At 35.6% G+C, this 21,451-nt stretch overlaps 2 long non-coding RNA genes across 4 annotated transcripts; both read right to left on the minus strand.

Annotated features, from left to right (window-relative positions):
• Nucleotides 1–1,678: 1,678 nt before the first annotated feature.
• LOC116405963 lies at nucleotides 1,679–2,914 on the minus strand. Its single transcript, XR_004219048.1, has 3 exons — nucleotides 2,884–2,914; nucleotides 2,748–2,798; nucleotides 1,679–1,906 (listed from the first exon to the last, which is right to left on the minus strand). It is a non-coding gene; the product is annotated as an uncharacterized LOC116405963 (long non-coding RNA).
• An 838-nt stretch (nucleotides 2,915–3,752) lies between these two features.
• LOC116405958 lies at nucleotides 3,753–18,628 on the minus strand. 3 transcript variants are annotated; one of them, XR_004219041.1, is made up of 7 exons: nucleotides 18,114–18,628; nucleotides 17,949–18,021; nucleotides 17,746–17,807; nucleotides 8,946–9,055; nucleotides 5,672–5,730; nucleotides 5,377–5,564; nucleotides 3,753–4,272 (listed from the first exon to the last, which is right to left on the minus strand). It is a non-coding gene; the product is annotated as an uncharacterized LOC116405958 (long non-coding RNA). The 3 variants fall into 3 exon arrangements; XR_004219040.1 differs by lacking the exon at nucleotides 8,946–9,055; XR_004219039.1 differs by lacking the exons at nucleotides 3,753–4,272; nucleotides 5,377–5,564; nucleotides 5,672–5,730; nucleotides 8,946–9,055 and adding an exon at nucleotides 16,629–16,871.
• Nucleotides 18,629–21,451: the final 2,823 nt, after the last annotated feature.

A 21,451-nucleotide genomic window follows, 5' to 3' on the forward strand; every position in this document is an offset into this window, starting at 1 on the left:
TAAATATTTTATATTTAACTTAAGTTAAATTTGAATCATATTCTAATATAACTTTATCTCATAACTAAATTAAATTTATATAATAAAGTTTCATTAACATATAAACTTTATATTATAATGTATCACTGTATATTATACTAATTATACTAATTTCCAAAATAAATTTGAATATTTCAAATTAGAACCAATATAAATAAATCACATTATCATTTTGTATCATCCATTACTTTGTATTTAGTCATACTAATTGGATCAACCTAATACATAAAACAAATATAGAAAAATTAAAAAAAAAAAAATGCACAAATAGAGACAAATAGACATTGATAGCTATCTATCTCTATCTATCTGAAACAAGCACACATAAATTGTTATATTTCTCTATCGATAGACAAAAATAGCAGTCTATTTATATCTACCTGAGATACAAACATTAAAAAAAAAAAATTACCAATAAAATTCTTGACTTTATTCTAAATGCAACACGTTCTCAGCCCAAGAAGTCAAACAACTCTTCATTGTAAAAGTAGCTTTACTTCTTTCATCAAACCACTTTTGCAATACATCTCTAATTGAACTAAGCATGGTAGCTACAGGTAGTTCTCTAAGATCTTTAAAAACTAAATTTACACTGTCTACACAATTTGATGTCATCATTCTATATATGAAACTCATTATACCTGAGATAGATTCAACCAATTTATCAAAGAACCTTGGAATCAACATGTATGATTTAACTGTGTCACCTTTTAATATCTTTACTATGTGTTCTTTTGCCCTCCAAGCTTTCTGCTAACTTATATTAACTCCAAGATTTGTACATGCCTTATGCACAATTGCTTTCGGAATGAAACGATCAGTAGACATGAACCTGAACTCATCTATCAAGCAACTGTCAATTACTGTTGAAGAAGCTTGCATATGACAACTAGTATTCAATGAACGGTCATGTTCATAATTCTACTTATCCATCCAATTGAATCTGTTCACATATTAAATCAACTAGAGAATTAAAGCTGACTCGGACATCTACCAAAATTTCAGCAACTAAGTAATTCTCATAAATATTACATCCATTCCATTGACCTCCATAAAAAACAACAATAGGAAAAGACATTATAATCTGTAAAAAAAAAAAAAAATTAAGTATTTAATTGGGATAGAAAGAAATAGATAGACATAGATATACATTTATTACTGAATAAAAGAATAAAATGTACAAAATGATAATACTAAACACAATGCAAGAATAAGTAAACGATCGTGCAATGAAATAATATACATTAAACGATCCTATTAACCGTGATAAACGACCATTTAACAACGGTAAATGATAATATTGATTAAAATAAATTATCGTGTTGACATGGGTACACGATCATATGATATTGGTGATCGTATTGAATAGTGTAAACAATCGTCTTGTTATCGGTACACGATCGTGTTAATATTTGTAAGTGATTCTATTGATAGTGGTAACTGATCGTGTAATTCCATGTAAATTATCGTAAAAAACTTTAAACTATCGATCTTTATAATGAAGTACATAATTCTTACATTAATACTTAAAATTTGTTGTAACGATCCAACTTTTCTAACTAAGTTGAAGTCATTAATTTGGACAAAGAGACCTTGATTGACACAAATTATAGTAAAATTCACTTGAAATCATACGATCAAAGAAAACAAACTTAAGTTCGGGCCCTATTTCAAATAACCAAAACTTTAAAAGTACTATTTACAAAACAACAGTTCGTAAACTCAGTTCCATCACAAAATTTTTAAACAACCTCATGTACAAAGGAAAAACAAGAAACATAAAGCGAAAGCATTTGAAGAACATTCCCTTATGGCAATCACGTCTCCTTCTTGTCCCTCGTCGGTCTACCTCCTTTGTTACCTTTGCCTGAAATAGTTAAACATGAAAGGATGAGTATAAACATACCCAATAAGAGACCCGCTATTGGTCCCATTAGGGGAAAAAGAAACTGTTAACTTCCTATTGGGGTACCCTGCACAGTCACAGTCTTGTGATCCCGTAGGATACACATAATCAGTCTAACACCTCAAAGGACGCATAAATCAGTCTACTGTTCTGCAGAAACACATATCAGTCTAATGCTCTCGAAGGATGCACATATCAGTCTAGTGCTATCGAAGGATGCACATATCAGGTGGTGATCCCGTAGGACACCCGCAAGGTAACTACCCAATAGAAATCTAACAATTTTCCCCTCAATCCATTCTAAACATCTTAACACTCATTCATAGTACAGTCCAGCTACTTCAACATATAATCCTTTCACTTAACACCCTAATAGTCAACCTATCTCACTTGAGCCCAATGTCCGCCAGTAACATATCAATACATCAGTCAATCAAACTATATAGTTATAACACCCCTCAATTCACCAGTACACAGCCCTACTTTAGTATAACCTACACCCAATCTAAACGACAATCACAAGTTCACATCCACATTCCATACAAACACAATCTACAATTGTCGTCCTGTCTACATCCATACATATATATATATTCCAGACAATCACAATATGCATTCAACATCAAGTCTACATCAATCCATGTATATATATTTTTTTTCAGTCATTCACAGTATACATTCAACACCAAGTCTACATCCATATGTATATATATCGTTTTGACATCTTTACTCAATCAGAGGTAACTATACAGACAGCACAATTCAAAACTATAGGTGAGTCCAGTAGTAGAGAATCCCTTACCTTATAACCTTACTTAAGCTTCTTTTTCAAACTAAAGTGCAACGAACCGACCTAAACATAATTGAAGAGAAATCAATCACTTCCACAAACAATTTAATCCATTCAATTCACTCTATATGTAAATTCCATAACTTACCCAAATTGTGGAGAATCAAATTCTAACGGAGACGGATCGCAACAAATAACCGAACAATTCAGATCTAAACATACATGGCGTGACAGAACTGGAGTGACTCGGGCTAACGGTTATGCGACGATAGGAAAAAATTTGCTTGACGTTCGGTGTAGGTGGAAGACGGTGGTGAAGTTGATTGGAGAAGGAAAAGAGAAGGAAGAAAAGAGAGATTATGCATACACTGTGAGAAGCACACAAAAAAATTGAAAATAAATTGAAAAGAAGAGAGAGATAAGTCTGAGGGAGAAATATTCATTTCCTTTTCAAAGTGAATTGCAAAGAAATTTTCTCAAATTGAAAAGAAAGGAGAAATATACAAAGTCAGCCACCGCTTCTTCTCCCTTCAGTTTGCAGTTTTCGTCTCCCTCTCTTCTATTATTAAAATAAATAAATAAAATATCACAACCCGACTTAACACAAACTATTTACTCCAACTTTTTAAACTACAAATTTAATTTCTCAACTTTTAAACTATTTTAAACTTACAAATCTACTTTATTCATTTCTTCAGATTTATATCTAACAAATAAAAAAAAACAAAATTTATAGACACTTAAAACATAAAATTGAAAGACCTATTAAACAATTGAAAGGTTTAAGAGGTAACTAGACAAACTTTAAAAGTTCTAAGGGAAAGAATCTTTTGTTTAACTATTACAGTAATTAATTTTGAAAATATGTTATTTTAAAAAACTACAAGTGTTTGACAACTCTTTGAAAGCTATTGAAATACTCTCAAATTGTATTTTAAGCAATTTTAATAAAAAGAAAGTCTACATAAAAAAATTACCCTTTTTAAAGGAACATTTTTTCTCTAATCACTCCAATGGAACTCAAACACGTACTTCAAGTTAATTCTGGTATCCAAGAATCAGTCTCATCCAACATAAACAAGAACATTCAACTTGATAGAACTTCATTACCTCATTTTTACAATTCCCAAAGTTACTAAATGAAGGACCATTCCTAAAACATACTTACATCCAACTTTCTCCATGAATAAACTTATCGTCTTTTATGTACTGATGAATATAGAGATGGAGCGATCAGAGTTTGTTTATGTACCAAATTAGAGTGAGTTGAGAAAAGAGTGGATTTACACAAGGACGAAATGGCTGGCTGCTGCTTGTTCAAAACTGAAAGTTAGGGTGACCTTGTTTCTCATAGGGACTCAGCAAATTGAGGGGCCTCCAGGTCAACTTCTGGTCTCATTATACATGCCATTAGCCATTCAACGTTGAAAGTCCATATCCCTTTTTGTACGGCCACCAAGGCTTCCTCCACGTCTTCCTCACAAGCCACAAAGATCGTCTTCCATACGTTGTTTACTTTATCTAGCTCATGAATCACCTAAATTTTCAAGCATAATGAATTTGCCAAATGAGAGAAAAAATTATGTATATACTACAAGGAAATTGCAAGAATTCACCCTATCAAAAAATATTAAACAAATTCTTGTTCTAGTCCCTAAAATTTTCCATCTTTTCCCAACTTTCAAAATGATTCCTATGAGATATATTCCAATCACATATAGCAGAAATGACCGATGAGTATTGGATAAATGAATATTAGTTGATAAAATAATTTACAAAATACTAAAATCGTTAGTTGGCTACGTTTTGGAAGCTCGATGATTAAAATGGATGTTTTGAAAGTTCTAAGGCTAAAATGGAATTTAAATCAACATAATAGTAAGTTCAAGATCAAAGACAAGCTAAACAATAAAATGTTGCAAGCAGAAAACAATCTAATCATAATTAGAAACATGAATGTATGTATTTGTAAACCAAATCACAAAAAATAACTCCAAATTTCGATCTAGAGACAATTAAAAACTTGAACAAATTTGATAATTAAAGAAACACGGAGATGGCCATATGACCCCTTGTGCATAGACTTTTTACATTACATGCTCAATTCCTAGGATCAAAACAAACATAAATATTAAAGACTTAAGAAGCACATACACTCTAGTTTGGCTAGTGTATCAATAAACAATATGTATGGAACACTCGGAGAACACGTGTTGAACACTAGTTAGTACAGTAGATGTGTTAGACAACAAGTATTCCAATGCAATAAAGGTCAAGATTGGTCACACACACATATTAAACTCTTGGCTTTGAATAAGTTTTGAGTGAAGGACAAGCTTATTTTTAAGCATATAAATACATAAACTTATTGACTTTGAATTTCTATATAAATATGATACACACTTTTTAAATTATATATATTAAAACTGTGTTCTAGCACTATCCTATATTTTTTAGAAAAAAATGACACGTCACCATGTCTATGATTTATTGACCCATGTCTAGAATTCGTATACGTGCTTGTTTGTTGAGAACTTCACGTCTTCATTAGATGGGAGGATAGCCATATTATAGTGGTTGTATATGTAATATAGAGAACCAAACCTAGTACTCGAGATTTGTACAATAACAGAGAACTTACATTTCCACCGGTTGACTTGACTATCAGGGATAGAGTTTTAGGTGGTGGTTGAGCGTGAGCTGATATGCAAACATCATACCCTTCAAATAAAGCTCAAGAACATGCTTTTGCCCTGAGAACTGCAGCTTTTAGGCTGGCTCGATACTTCGATATGTAGTCATCATCATTTAGTATGTAAGGCAACTCGTCTGCAGATCAATAAGGAATTAATCAATCACAAAAATTAGGTAGGATGAAAAACATAAGTGGAAGAAAATACATTACGCTTTGATACTAGCAAGCCATTCGAACTTACCAACAAATCTGCCTTCCCGTTAGGTTTCCTTTAACCAACTGGAGGAGAAAATCCAAGCTCTGAGTAATTTGCAATTTTAGTAACAAGATATAGTAAAAATTATGAGCAAGAGCACACTGACACACTTGAAGCCACATGGTAATGCATATATGCTCGATAATCATTGAGAACATTAACAGGAGAAAATAAAGTTAAGAACAGTAGCTTGAAGAACAAAAAACATTCTACAACATAAAATCTTCAAAAACACATTGCTTAAAATCAAGTTTACTAATATAAAAGGTAAGATATTACGTTCCACTCTCCACACTACTGAAGTTCAACATTTCACATGAAAGAAATGAAATACTACTCTCAAATATAACTGAAAAAAGCATAAAAGGGTAAAGAAAAAGCATAGAGAAATGCAAAAGAATCCTTGGCTTTGATATATTGAAAGGTAAAGAATATCAACCATAGATGCCCGGGAGAAGAACTCCTACAAATACACACTTAACGCAGATTATCATTCGCTAACATGAGACCTTCTAGAGGAATTCTGTTAGGATACTTCCAAACAAGAACAAGATCTTAATTTATTATAATGAACTATAAGAAAATACAAGATAAAACCAAGTATAAGGCACTTGGAACCTCCCTCTTGAGTACTCTCACCCAAGCCCTAGATCACTCCCCAGAATTCTCCCCTCACTTACCCTCCCTCCATTTATAATAAGATGTAACCACACTTACATAATAACTACTAGTAACTTTCTAAATATCTAATTACCCTTATACCTCTAACCTTATAATAATCTAAGTATCTAACATTACCCGATCCTTCAAAACACCTTGTCCTCAAGGTGTGCTTACAAACATGATCAAGGCCCCTTTCTCTTTTTTTTCTTTTTAATTGCAAACAATCCCCAGCATTCTGCTCTTCAATGTTGAAAAAGAAATCCTCCCCTTCGGCTTTGAAAAACTCTTGATTCCAATAAGGTCCATTGACTTCAGCCCACAAAGCAGCCCAATGTACTTGAATTTTCCTTTTCCAAAACACATTGTCTTAGTTAACCCTTTGCATATCACCAACAAGTGTTTAATTTTCAAACTCTTCATCTCTAGTGGGCTCGGCCATAATCAAAGTGTTGCGTCAAGACCAAAATCATATTGCCGCCGGTTTCATTCCTAGGACCCACCTACATACACGTTTTTCTTCCCTCCTATTTTTGGAACTCTCCACCCACTTCATCTACAAAATGATGTGCCCCAATGTTTTATTTAGAATAAGTTGAAGCTCATTTAGAGTAAGTTGAAGCCCACTTGAAATAGTAAAACCCAAGATTGTTACTTTTGTCCTAATCCTCTTTCCTACCAATTTCTACCACGTCATTGTCACCATCATGTGTGCAACTTCTTCCTCGTCACGTGATTCACCCCTATTCCAGACCACCTTCTCGAGCCTCTGTAGACCGGTAACTGTCGGCTTCTTCTTTCTCCATTGCAACCAGCCATTTTGTGTTTCTTTGAGCAACAAATTTTTCTCCACTCGCGTCTTCATTTCGAGCCTCACAGGTAATCCTCGTCGACCTTCCTCTATAGTTTCTTCTTGGTCACTCTTTGCCATCCTCTTCACCTTCGCTGTATAACCGTTGCAATCGCGTTTTCCTCGATTCTTCTATGGATTTAGCAACTTCTTGGAATCCATCGATTTATGGACCTGAAGATTCCAATCCGTTCTAAATAAACACAATCCAGATCAGTGCCACTGAACACAGGCATTTCAACCTTCTTGAAGTTGCTATGATCGTTCGAGTTTTCATCCCTTTTAAAGTTGGTCCTTTGCTCAACGATCCTTCCATTCTTCCGGAGATTTTTGAATTATCCTTCTGCTATTCCTTCGATGCATTTAGCAACCGTTCTTGTTTTTCCAACTAGATGACCAGTCTTTCGATGCTTTCTGGCAAGGATAACAAGTTTTATTCAATTACCAGCAACTTGTGTAACTCCACTTGTATCCCCAAGATTTCCTTATCAGAGGTCTCCAACTTCTCTTCGATCCGTTTTTGTGCTGCTCTATCGTTCTCCCAAGTTAAAACGCTCTGATACCAATTTGTTAAGATACTGTAAATATACGGCAAGTGTATCTTACTTTATTGAATTACCTCAACGAATTACAGTATAGAGAATAAAAAATCACTCACATCTACTTCCTAAAGGCACACTCCAGTGAGGATCACAACAAAGAACAAGAAAAACTAAGAACAAACCGCAACCATGAAAATGACCAAAACAAACAATAAAAAGAACTTGACTTGGACCCTCTACTTCTCCCGAGCACGAAAGACGGCAGCCTCTACTTCTTTGGAATATTTTGTCCCCTTTCTCCCTCCTCTTTCCTCCCTTTTATTTTGCTTTACTAACAAACTAATGGGAAAGATCTCCTCCTATAATCTCTCCTATATTCTCGTGTGGGTCAATATTACCCTTTTTAATTCTTCTACTGTATTTAAATAATATTGGAGACATATACTTCCTAACAAGAACAAGATCTAAATTTATTATAATGTAACTATAAGAAAATACAAGATAAAACCAAGTATAAAGCACTTGGAACCCTCCCTCTTGAGTACTCTCACCCAAGCCTTATATCACTCCCCAAAATTCTCCCAACTTACCCTCCCTCCATTTATAATAACATGTAACAACCCTAGTTACCACACTTACATAATAACTACTAGTAACCACACTTACACAATAACTACTAGTAACTTCCTAAATATCTAATTACCCTTATACCCCAACCCTATACTAATCTAGGTATCTAACAAATTCCATAACATAATGTATTAGGGGAAGAAGGAAATCGAGGATAAAAACACTAGCTAGCCAACAAATATCTTTCATTAGTGAGCTTGAGCCATTTTACACGTAAAATGGGAAAAGTAAGCCTGAAACCCAAATTAGCCTAATGGTTGTCTTAACGACCACTACCCACCATCACGATAGAAACAACTGAGAAGGAAGAGCATGATACAATCCAACTCAAACATAAGAATTGATTTTGATGTTTAATTAAAAGTAAACAGGCAGTACAATAAGAAACTATGCCCTTTTAGATCTAGAAGGTTCACAACAATTTCCAGCCTAAGCACAACTACGAGGCAATGGAAGAATAACGACAAAGGCCTTGTGTGCATGGAATCGCTAACTTTTGTGCAAATGAGATGATTATCGGTATTCAAAGGCCAAAAGGATACATAGAAGAGTGTTCGTCTAAGGTTGCAAGACTAACCCTGAAAAGAGAGCAATACAAAAATTTAGAGTTTTCCGCAAATTTCCTGTAATGACATGAGTGCTTGTACTCCCATCAGCAGTGAGAGAACCACCAAGCTCCTCAATCATCTGAATCAGAAAACAACTGCACATTAGAGCAATCACAATTTGGAATAAATAGAACTTTTTATTGTTAGAATCTTAGAATATTTATGAAAAGTTTATGGTCATATTTTTCTTAATTCCTAAATATTTTCCTTTTTTATTCCTCTGTATATTCTATTTATTCTCCCTTGTACCTATTGTATTTTTCATCAAAAAATAATAAGAAGAAAAATATAGTGGTTTTTCTCCTGGTACACAGGTTTCCACATAAAGTTCTGTGTTTATTTGTCTCCCTTTCAATGTGGTATCTGAGCAGGTGGTCCAAGAAGGTCTTGTGTTCAAGCCTCGCATTGTCGTTTCCTCCCCAATTAAAATCCGTTTCCAGTTGTTGGGCCTTTCATATATTTCAAGCCCACAAGTGAGGAGAGTGTTGGTGATATATAATTGATTTTTCTTTCTTTTTTAAAAAAGGATACGAGTCTCACTATTATTAATATAAAGAAAGAGACAAAGCTCAATGTACATGAGGATTATACAAAGAGCAAAAGGGGAGAGGGAAGATCAACAGGCGCATCCGGGCATCTCAAACTAGGTTGACACCCCTTAGTGCCCTCAAAACATCCAAAAAGCGACAACACAAGATCAAAACAAAAAGCCACAAAAACAAAGACAAACAAAATGATAAAAAGAATCTTTCCAAAGCAAAATCATAATCCAAGGCAGCATGCTGAGAACAAAGAAGAATAAGCCTTGATTGGTTGAGAAAAACTGTTTGAAGCAGAGGGTTGATCCGAAAGTTCTGATCATCACAATATCCTACGTCGAAGATCTTCTTTTGCATTACATTTTCTAAAATTTCCAATCCACTCTGTTAAAGGCCTTTTCAAGGTCTAATTTAATGATCCATCTTTTCTTTTTTCGGATACTATAGACCTCCACAGTTTCTTTTGCTATTAAAATAGGATCCAATATTTGGCACTCTTCCAAAAAGCCACATTGTAATGGAGAAGTATGTTAGGATTCTAACAATAAAACACAAAATATCCTAACCAAATGGCTAAACAGAGGCATCACTCTGTAATTCTTTATTTATGTAAAAGCCAAAACACATTCAACTGTAGTAGATATGAAAAATAAAGAATGAACAACATAGAAAACTTACCCAGCTCCTTTATACGGGGCTGGATACCCTCAGGCTACAACAGCCTTTACTCTCCTTGAAATAACCAAAAAAGACCTAGCCTCCCCTACCCCAACATTACATATTTATACCTCTCTCTCTCATCCCTCATGGCGGGCCCCACCTGCACGATCCTCTCCCATTATTCTCTCATCATTGGTTGCTAAGGAATTTCCCTTTCTACCGTTCCTTTTATAAGTATAGATAATAGGAGGTCTTACAAAGTAATACCTGGCCTGACTTTCTTTAATCTTTCTGCGAGAACCTTTCCAAACAACTTATAAATTAATGTTGAAACAACTTATAAGCCACACTGTAATGACATTCCTTCTCTTGACCGAACTTCAATAATCGACAACTTATATTTATCCACATAATTAGCAAAACTCTTAATCTGCCACTAGCTTCAAACAAAGACCCAGCCAATTCCTTTTAAACTCCATAGTGCCTTTATAATACAACTGGCAATCTCTTCTCTTTTGGTCTTCGGAATCAATGCTCTATCTAGATTAGCTTTCTTCAAAAGATTTTTAATAGCCAATTGTTTCGAATGGCCATGAATCCTCTAGTGTTCCATGATATAATCTCCATCTTTGCTACCTCTGCCTTATATCAATTCAATTTCACATGCTGCAAGAAAGGAACCAACTCTTGAGGGGGAAGGATACTTGCTGACCTGCACAAAATTTCTTTTTATGGGGAGGAAAACAATTTAATAAAATCTGGACCAAGAGAGTCAATGTCCTCTTGTTTCTCTGTCTCTGATTGAATTATTTCTTCCTCAACTGGTTCAAATTTTGCACTACTTAAACTGGTGACTGATTCAACTTCCATGAATTCATCTTCTAGGTTCTCAACTTTTTTGAGACAAGAAGTATCTTGCACAAAATTAAAGAATGAACCAAAAAGTTTGGAGGAGGATTGAGAAATTTATTACTTAAGGAGGAAGGCAGTACTGACCTTTTGCCAACTGAATTTGGAATTTGTATCTTCACACAACTTTCCTCTAATAAATCAGAATTAGCCAAGCTCATCCAAATGTTGCGAAAAGAGTTCTCCCTTTGGTATAGGTCTTGAGGTGCTCATAAATTTTTTTGGCATGTATTGGAATAGCTTTCATTGCAGAGGATATTTTAGTCTTGGGAGAGGTTGGTAATTTTGGTTGAGAACTGAAAATAGGAGATGGCCAGCAAGTGAAGTTCCTTGATGGAGGAGAGGACTCTGATTCGTCCTCCAATTCGTCAGAATACCAAAAGCCATTGGTATTCTGATTAATAAAATTCTTGGGGCCTACCATCTGTGTGTCAGATTTTAAAGTGTCTGCAGATACATTAAGTTTGAAAAAATCTGGTTAGGGAGGGCTAGGTGAGCTATTTTTTGAGATAATAAAATACCGGCTGGCTGCCTTTTCTACTTTCAAGGTCTGTTTCTCTCTTTTCTGTTGAAGTCTTTTCCCCTTCTAAGTACGTGGAGATGCCAGCTATACCCAAATTTGAATTTTGCCTTCTGAAAATTATTTTTTCCGGTGAGGATTCAAGGTCTGAAACTCTTTCGGTCGAACAAGGTTTTTCTTCTTCATCATCCAACTTCCTAAGTGCTTCGAAAGGATTTCTTGAGATGGATGGGGCATTCTGTTTGAGAAATTCAGGTATCTGGGAGACCATCACTTTGGAGCCCTTCATCTAAAATCACTGAATTTATTCTACATAAATCAATAGGATTGGAAAAATCACTTTGAAATAGATCAGATTGTATTATTACGGATTTATAAGGGTTCAAAATCCCCAAAATTAAGGGAAAATTTTCCTCAGTTCTCACTCTTTAATTCTATAGTTGCTGGTAAAAATCCGCAAAGATTTTTCCAAACTTTAATTCTTGCTTCAGAGAACTTGATCAGATTGAGTGTTTCTAAGATTATACCTTCTAGTCCACCAAAGTAGCTTAAGCTTAAGGCTATAATTGAATTTTCTTTCAACCACCAGCTTAAACTTTTTGGTGAATCGGTGGTTTAATATTTATATTAATATTTTATAAAAAAGTATACAGCTAATGCCATATAAAATAAATAAAGAAATACTATAAAATCTACATCCATAAAATATGCATGTGAACACATATCAGAAGATGGATATTCGTAAGTTAGAAAGACGATAACAAAATGTCATAATTAAACAACATCATTAATATTATGGGTAGTTTCAAGCTTCATTTGTCTATTCTAGGTAGGATATTGAATAACTCTTAAAATAATATAAAGATTGAATCCCTAAACTTCATGTGCTTGCTAGTATACAACCTAAAAGTTCAACAGTTAAAGAAACTGATTAATCATTTTTGGCAGGATGTCAGATTCGCCTTTCGAAATCCTACATGAGTAGAGCCAGCCAAATAAGCCAAGCCTCTTAAGGAATATGGAGAAGTTCAATGACTGGGTATGTATATGATAAGCCTTAACCAAACAATCATAATAGCATTTATATGAAAGCATAAAAGACTCATGGCCCCCTTAACTAGCAACATTCAGACCAACAAATACAGCTTCCCATCCTCCTCTCCTGAATCCTTTCTTGTGCCTACAGGTGTACACCTTCACTACCAAGGAGCTGGAAGAGTAGGATTAGGGAAGTGTGGAGTTTTCCGCTCTTTGTTTGGCCAATAGAAAATCTCATAAAAGAAACATGAATGATGAATATTTTAGAAGACTATAAATTGGTACCGTACCTTCATGAGCTGAGTTTTCTTAGTTTCGTCTGCAATGTTCATCAGCATAATTTTAAATGATTTTCCTAATGTGTTCTCTTCAAAATTGAGGTCCTCTGATGCCACATTTACACTTCCAAATTCTTGACAGGAATTTTGTGTACACTGATTGGTTGGATTTTTAGGATAAATACTTGATAAAATCTCATGCTTTGAATTGGCTAAAGAGCATCCTGGAGAGCAGGTATCGTATACATCACTTTTAGGATCAGATTTTTGTTAGAGTGGGAATGGAAATGGTCCAGATTGACTCCTTTTACTTTCTTTGACTTTAGGGAAGAAAGTGATGCTTCCCAAACTCTCTTTGTGCTATGTTTAGAGCAAGAACAATGTGTCTCATCCAAATTACCAAGAGTATTGGATAATTTTTCAATACTAGCTGTCGTGTTGTTCTCTATTTCTGCAAAAGAAACCAGACCGTTGTTGTCATGCACTGCATCCTGGTTTAAATAAACCGTTATGAGATAATTAAGCAACATATGGAGAATAATTTAAATTGTACTATCTGTGGAAAAAACTTGAATTACACATACCCTGAATTTCATTTTCTTCTCCAAGGGGCACTAAAGTTACAACTCGTCATGTTGAAAATTCAAATTTTGAATGGTATGCTGATCAGTTGCATTTGAAACGTTGCAACCTCGATTGGCAACACTGATTCTTGCAGCATACGGGGCCTTCAGGCTTTAATAGAGAAAGTAACTTTGGAAAGTTAGTCGAACACATTGAAATTCCCTGAATTTGTGAAATCCATGGATTTTATTACACATCCCAAAGGTGAACGACTTTGAGCATCTTGTTATAATCAATTGGTTCTCGAAGTACGCCACCTTCATCCCACTACAAAACTATGTTCTGTCGAGCTGATAGCACACTTGTTCTTTAAGAACGTCTTGAAGTTATGGAGAGTTCCATCAAGCATTGTGAGTGACAGGGATGGTAGATTCATTGGTACTCTCTGGACCGAACTATTCGCCTTCTTGGGGACACGCCTAAATATATCCTTAGCTGCCATCCTCAGACGAATGGCCATACTGAAGGATTCAATTGTATGCTAAGGAATATCTACGACATTTTGTTGATTCTGGACAAAAGAATTGGGCCTAGTTGATGGATGTGGCTCAGTTTTGTTTTAATGCACAAACTCAGTCTATCACAAGACGAGTCCCTTTCGAAATCTTGAGTGGAAGACAACCTATACTGCCCATATTGTTGATCATCCTTATGCCGGAAAAACCTCAAGCTCATAACTTTACGAAAAAGTGGGAGAAGACTATGAACATCGGCTCGAGCATACTAAGAGAAAGTCTGCGAAGCGTATGATAAGAAGCATCATCCTCTCAAGTTTTGAGCGGAAGACCAACTCTTCATAGAGTTTAAAGCAAAGCAAATTTGATTTAGAGGACATCAACATCACATCTCACCAGAAAATCGAAGGGCCTGTTGAAGTTCTGAAGAAAATTGGAAATGCATCCTATAGGTATCGTTGCCTGCATGGATAAAAATCATCTAGTAGCTCATGTGAGCAACTTGAAACCTTACCATCAAGATCCGATGACCAGTAGTGCGACAATGGTGTATGGTCATCTAGTGACCTAAAGCAGAAAGACGATAAAGAAATGGAAGAAATCCTTCCTAAGAGAGTGAGGAAGGGTATACCCATGAAGAAGATACATGAATTCCTACTGAAGTGAAAGAACCTCCATGTGGAAGAAACACGTTAGGAATGTGCTGAAGACCTTGGAGCGTGAAAGAAGAAGATCGAGGAATTCTAGCTTCGCCAGTCGACAGGGACGTCAATTGTTTAAGTGGGGGAGAATGTAACAAGCATGCTTGTCCAAGGCGCTGTTTACTTATGGCCGCATGCCCAAACACCCCCAATTTACATTGTTTTTATGTTTTGTATTTAGTTTTACTTTTTGCTTTCCTTTTTATGTCATAAACCTTGGGTGTGACTTGGCTTTTTCTTATGCAAGCCTACCAGAACTAAAAAAGTCTAAAATGTACTATAGATGGGACATAGTAGTTGAATTCCTGCCCAAGCCTTGTTGCACTCTTCGCAATCAAAGTTTTTCTTTGCAATTGACAGTCTTCAATGCTTGCTTTAACGATATTTTCATTGAATTTCTTTCTCCTCACGTTTTATAAAACATTTTCTTAAGAACGTGAAGAGAGGCTACATCGTATCATGTGTTTGTCCGTGGTTTCTGGATTTTGATCAGCTAACTTGTTGTCTACGTAAAACAAGTGCAACATAATCGCTCCTCTCGTGTTTGAAAGCTCGCGATTGTGACACAAGAAATGCACTAGCCAAGAATGCACACGAGGAGGGCTACACGAAATGCCAAGCACGCAACCATGTGAGGTTCACAATGTGCTTGTGTGTGAGGTTAGCACGCGGGCATGCCCAACACGCGTGAAAAGCCTCTTGTGAGATTCACACACAGTAGCCAGCGCCCAACCAAGGCCCTACTACCCACCCATTCGTGCCAGGCAGTGTCATATTGCGTGTTGAGCTATTTTTGGTAATTTTTTGTGTTTTTTAAGTATACTTTTGATATTTTATTGGCAAAAGATAATTAATTGTACTATTTTACCATTATTTCAGGACATGAGAAGATCATACAAATTTATAAACCAAGGATTTGAGCTTGTATCTATGAGTGGAAAATGTTTTATTTAAAGTGATTTCAAGCATGTTCTTAAGTCATGATTTATGACGGATTTATGATAAAATGTTTAAGTTATGTTATGAAAAGTCTTTCAAGGGTGTTATTGTTTAAAGGTATTTATTCAAGCATATTGTTTACTCTTCAAAATGCATAATATTCAAAATGTTTTCCCACTTTCTAGGTAGAGATCGTGTCCTCTAAGCCTAACTTGCTACTACCTGTCTACTAAAGGATTTCATTTTGTTATCATATGTGTCCTGTTATTTTGTACTAATGATAAATTAGTCTTTTGTGCTATCAGACTTAGGCTTTTGGGAAGGTTTAATAAGGTTTTGTTCTAGATAAATAAGATTACGTTTTTTCTATGTAAAACTTGTCTAAGGTTGTTAAATGAAAAAGGTTTAGCCCAATTGGTTTTAGTAAAATTTATGTGTTATGTTTCCGCTGTTGTTTAGAGTTTAAAGGTTCAGGCTAAGGGTTAAATGGTGTCGTTCTTGACGTGGGTGCTATCGATTGGCTTCACGCCATATCTCGAGCCACGCAAGTAGGTTCTCGTGGTGGGGTGTGATAGCCTAAGTTGGCTTATTAACGGTTAAAATGTAAACATGTCCATAACAAAATAGTCGGGCGAGGCCCATGTGGACCGACTGGTAAAGGTTGAAGAGCAAATGCTCTACCTAATGAAAGTTCCTAACTCAATTCGCTTCTTGGAAACCCGCCTTGAAGAAATTTTTTAGAAAGCTGATGCTATTAATTAAACCACCACCCAAAATCTTAAGCTAGTGATTAAAAGTAAATTTAATTATATATCACTAACAATCCCCCACTTATGGGTTCAAAATATCTAAAAGGTCCAACAAGTGAAAATCAATTTTAATTGGGAAGGAAACACCAATACAAGGTGTAACGACCCAACTTTTCCAAATAAGTCGAAGTCATTAATTTCAAATAAAGACCTGAGTTTACGCAAAATCTCAATCTCAAATAATTTCAAAGTCTCAAAGAAAACAAAAATTTATATTTGGGCCCTGTTTAAAATAGCCAACACTTTCAAGAAAAGTTTACTAATTCGTGAATACAGTTCAACTATAAAATTTTCTAAACAATCTCAAGTACTAAAACAAAACATGAGAAACAAAACATTAAGCGGAAGCAAATTAAAATATCCCCTATGGCAATCACGCTTCCTTCCTGCCCCTCGCCGGTTTGTCGCCTTTATTACCTTTGCCTGAAAAAATTAAACATAAGGAGGGTGAGTATAAAATACCCAGTAAGAAACCCTCTACTGGTCCCATCAGGGGAAAATAAATTGTTAACATTCTATTGGGACACCCTGTACAGTCGCAGTCTTGTGATCCCGTAGGATGCATATTTCAGTCTAACGCCCCGAGGGACGTACATTTCAGTCTAGTGTTCTGCAGAAACACATATCAGTCTAATGCTCCCGAAGGTGCAGAATAATTGGTGATCCCGTGGGACACCTACAAGGCACACATCCCAATAAAAGCTAACAATTTTTCCCCTCAGTCCATTCTAAACATCTTAACAGTCATTCACAGATCAGTTAAACATTCTCATCATATAAACTCCTTATTTAACCCCAAACAGTCGTCTTACTCTAATTTAGCCCAAGGTCAATAAAAAGTATATCATTACATCAGTTAACAAGCTAAACAATCATAATCTCCTCCTCAGCCACCAAGGGCACAACCATGACGTTTCCTCCGTTCACAAGCACACAACATAACAGTAGATTATACATTCAGTCTAGACAACAATCAATCTACTAATCAAATCCACACTTTATATAAGCAACATCTACGAGATTCAGTCGTTTCCACATCCTTATCTTTGTACATATACATAACCAGACAGTCACAACATATACTCAACCACAGTCCACATCAACCCATGCACATATATATATTAATTTCTCCCAGTCAAACACAGCAAACATTAAACTTTAAGTCAATACCCAAACATACATCATAACTGTCGTCCCTACTCAGTTCACATATAATATTTCGGTCCATACAGTCAATACATCTTAATTAGTCAATATATCTTAATTTTGTTGTTGAGTCCAGTAGAAAATCCCTTACCTCAAAGTTAGGGAAGCTCCTTAATCAACTATCGTCCACGAAACAATCCAAATAAGGGCAAACTGAAATCAAAATTCACAATTTGGTTGTGAATTTAAGTGATCCAATAAATCAAATCCTAAACATAATCAAACATAAAATCAACATCTTTCTAAATAGTTTCAACCATTCAAATTACCCCATATGTAAATTCCACAACTTACCCAAGAAGTGGAAAATCAATTCCACTTCAACCTTTTGGAAAATCAAGGATTCGCTCACTGAATTAAGATGTACCTTCAAGAATTAAGCAATTCGCCAACAATTAAATCCAATGGTAGCATTCAACAAAAACCAAGAAACCAACAAAAACCATAACTTGTTCTTACCCAAATATGAGCCCAATGGTTCACGGCAAGGCAAAAATGACAATCAAGAACGAATCAAACGGCTGTAAATAGAGCAACACTGAATGCGACTCAACCGGAAAAGAAAATCGGCTTCAAATCGTAACTCCGTCTTCCAACGAGCAGAAGAACGACGACTTGATAGGGGACACGCAATTTAGGAAGAGATCGGCTACCGGTGGGGACACGGCGTTGCAGATCTGGACAACGGCGCGGAGACAAAGGTTGCGCGGTGCTGGGCAGAGGGTCACACGGCACTGGGCGGAGGGTCACGCGGTGCTGGGCAGAGGGTCACGACGCGCTGGGCAGAAAACAGAGGAGAAAGGAGAGGGGAGACAGCCGGCGGTTACAGGTTCACGCGGCGGCCTTGGCTTCGACGGACGGAAGGGAAGAGAGGGAGATGATCGGCGGCTGCGACAAATAGAAGAAGAAAAAGGAAAGAGGTGGGCGGCTGCTAGGGTGAACGGAGAAGAAGAAAGAGATGGAGGACGCACGGAGGAAGAAGGAAGGGAAAAATTCTTTTTCTTTTCTTTTATTTATTTTAAATAATAAAAACTAAAATATAAATAAATATATATATAATTATATTATCACATTTTCAAATCTTCTTTCTCCCCCTTCAACATATTTCTTAAAAAAATAAATCTTGTACAAATCGAAAAATTTTCTTAAAATAAATTACCTTCGAGTTTGGGGCGTTACACAAGGACTTGAACATAGGACCTTTTGGACCACCTGCTCTGATACCATATTAAACCCCAAATTCACCCAAAAGCTTAAGCTAGTGGTTGAAGGTAAATTTAATTATATATTACCAAAGTATGAGGTTTCATCACAATACCAATTGGCAATGAGAGGAGTAGCTCATCTATTTTATAAGGAGTCTAAGTTTCCTTGGTTTTTCAATTGTGGGAACATGCCCCTTCAAGATGGTGCCTCTTTGGTTTCACCTATCTTGAACCAAATATCCGTTTAGGCTTAATGAGCTCTAATACCATATTGAAAGCAATATATACGAAACCAAAGCTTACGTGAAAACGCAAGAATCGAAAGAAAAGCATTGTGTTTGTAGAGGCACAATTGGTTGTTTAATATATATCACTAACACTATTGCTGCAATGATCGATCATCTCGATGGATTACCCATTTAAGAGTTGTTGACAAGAGTTGACACTCTAGAATCAAAAGTTGTAAGAACTAGATGTTGTAATTTATGTCCTAAAACTCGTTGTAATCATAATCTATTCAATTAAGTCGTTATTGATACTATAATCTTAAAGCCAATAAACTAAGGACCCGAGGTTATTATTAAGTAAACTTGAACTTTATGTAGAGACATAAAAGTTGATCAAGTTTAAGTATAGAGCCTAAATAGTATAGATTGTACGAATACAGTTAGGCACCTTATTCCAGGACACAATGAATGCAGTCTGCTTTGTATTTAGTATAAACGATGTGATCCTAAATCCTAGAGACATGAAAGTATGGACATCCTATGTAAAGAGTTTACAAAAGAATAGAACCATGAAATAGTCACTTTTAAGTTATAACACCGTTAACTTTGAAAAACTTACTATTTCATTGATAGATATCAAATATAACTTAATCTTAATACTGGGCTAACTATAAGCTTTTGTTCTCACCAGCATGCTTGTTTAAGGCGTTGTTTATCTATGGCCACATGCCCAAATACCCCCAAATCACCTTTTCTTTATGTCTTGTATTTAGTTTAGTCTATTGCTTTCCTTTTTATGTCATAGACCTAGGGTGTGAGGTGTCACACATTTTCATTTGCAAACCTGTCAAAGCTCAAAAAGTCTAAACTATACTATAGGAGAGACCCAATAGTTGAATCCCCAACCATGTCTTATCGTATTCTTTATAATTAAATTTTTATTTGCAATTGAAAGTCTTCAACGCATTCTTTAATGATGTTTTTAATGATATTCTCTCTCACATTTTATAAAACAATTTTTTCAAGAACGAGAAGGGAGGTTATATCATATCGTGAGTTTGTTTGTGATTTTCGGATTTTACATGCCTGACTTATTGACTGAGCAAAACAAGTGTTCTACAATTGTCCGTTCCATGTTTGAAAGATTGCGATTGTGGTACGCAGAGTGTCACAAGTGTGCTTGTCCAAGGCATTATTTGCCTATGGTCGTATGCTCGTATATCCTCAAACCACTTTATCTTTATGCTTTGTACTTAGTTTAGTCAACTGCTTTCCTTTTGTTGTCACCGACCTAAGGTGCGTCGTTTCGCAATTTTCATATGCAATGTTGTCAATGCTAAAAAAGTTTAAGATGTATTGTAGGGGAGGCATGGTAGTTGAATCCCCAACTAAGCCCTATTGTGATTTTTGCAAATCTAAGCTTTCTTTGTAATTGACAATATTCAATTTTTTCTTTAAGGATGTTATCAATGTTTTTCTTTATCTCTCACGTTTTATAAAACCAATTTCTCTCAAAAGATGAAGCGAGGCTACATCGTACCACAAGTTTGTCCGCAACTTTCAAATTTCACAAGGTTGCCTTGTTCATCAATTTAGAACAAGTGTTGCACAATCGCCCGTCCCGTATTCGAAAAGTTGCATTTTGTGACAAGTGGTATTAAAGCTTTGTTAGCTCCTTGGCTAAGCGAGATGCAATTATGTCAACAATGAAACAACTATCAAAGTTGCAACCGGAGCGACTGACTGAGATTGAAGAGGAATTCTTGGATATGAAAGAATTGCCAAACGAAGTAAGATTTCTCTAGACCCAACTTGAGATGTTTAAAGAAAAAGTCAGAGAAATAGACGCATTGAATGCCTAAATAGACAAACTACCCATAAATGAATTGGTGCTGAGGGTTGTTTCGTTAGAACATAAAACCACCAAAGTAGGTAGTTTTGAACGTGGAAGTAGCTCTTCAAGTTCTATTGCACAAATGGAAGAGCGTGTCGAAGATTTTGACTTTTGACAAGCTCCAACATAATCAGTTATATTTCAAGAAAGAGAAAAGTGTTTTTGCTAAATAGCGTATCAATTTTCTAGGTCACATCATCGAATGTAGAAAGATTTGAATGGACGAACATAAGTTGTAAGCTATTAAGGAGTGGAGAGCCCCCACTTCCGTGAAAGAGTTACGTTTCATCCTTCAATATATTCTAAAATAGGGTTCACCTACTATCCTCTAGACTCAGTACCGGGAGAAAGAAATAGATGGAAAAAGAAATGGGCTTGGTAATTTTTTTCTATGTAAATAAGAAAAAGAAATCCAATTTGGTACAAGAGCCCAAATTCAATAGCCAGCCCATCAAATGAGGTCAACGACCC

Source organism: Cucumis sativus, unplaced genomic scaffold (genome assembly GCF_000004075.3).
Source record: "Cucumis sativus cultivar 9930 unplaced genomic scaffold, Cucumber_9930_V3 scaffold52, whole genome shotgun sequence".
NCBI lineage: Eukaryota > Viridiplantae > Streptophyta > Magnoliopsida > Cucurbitales > Cucurbitaceae > Cucumis > Cucumis sativus.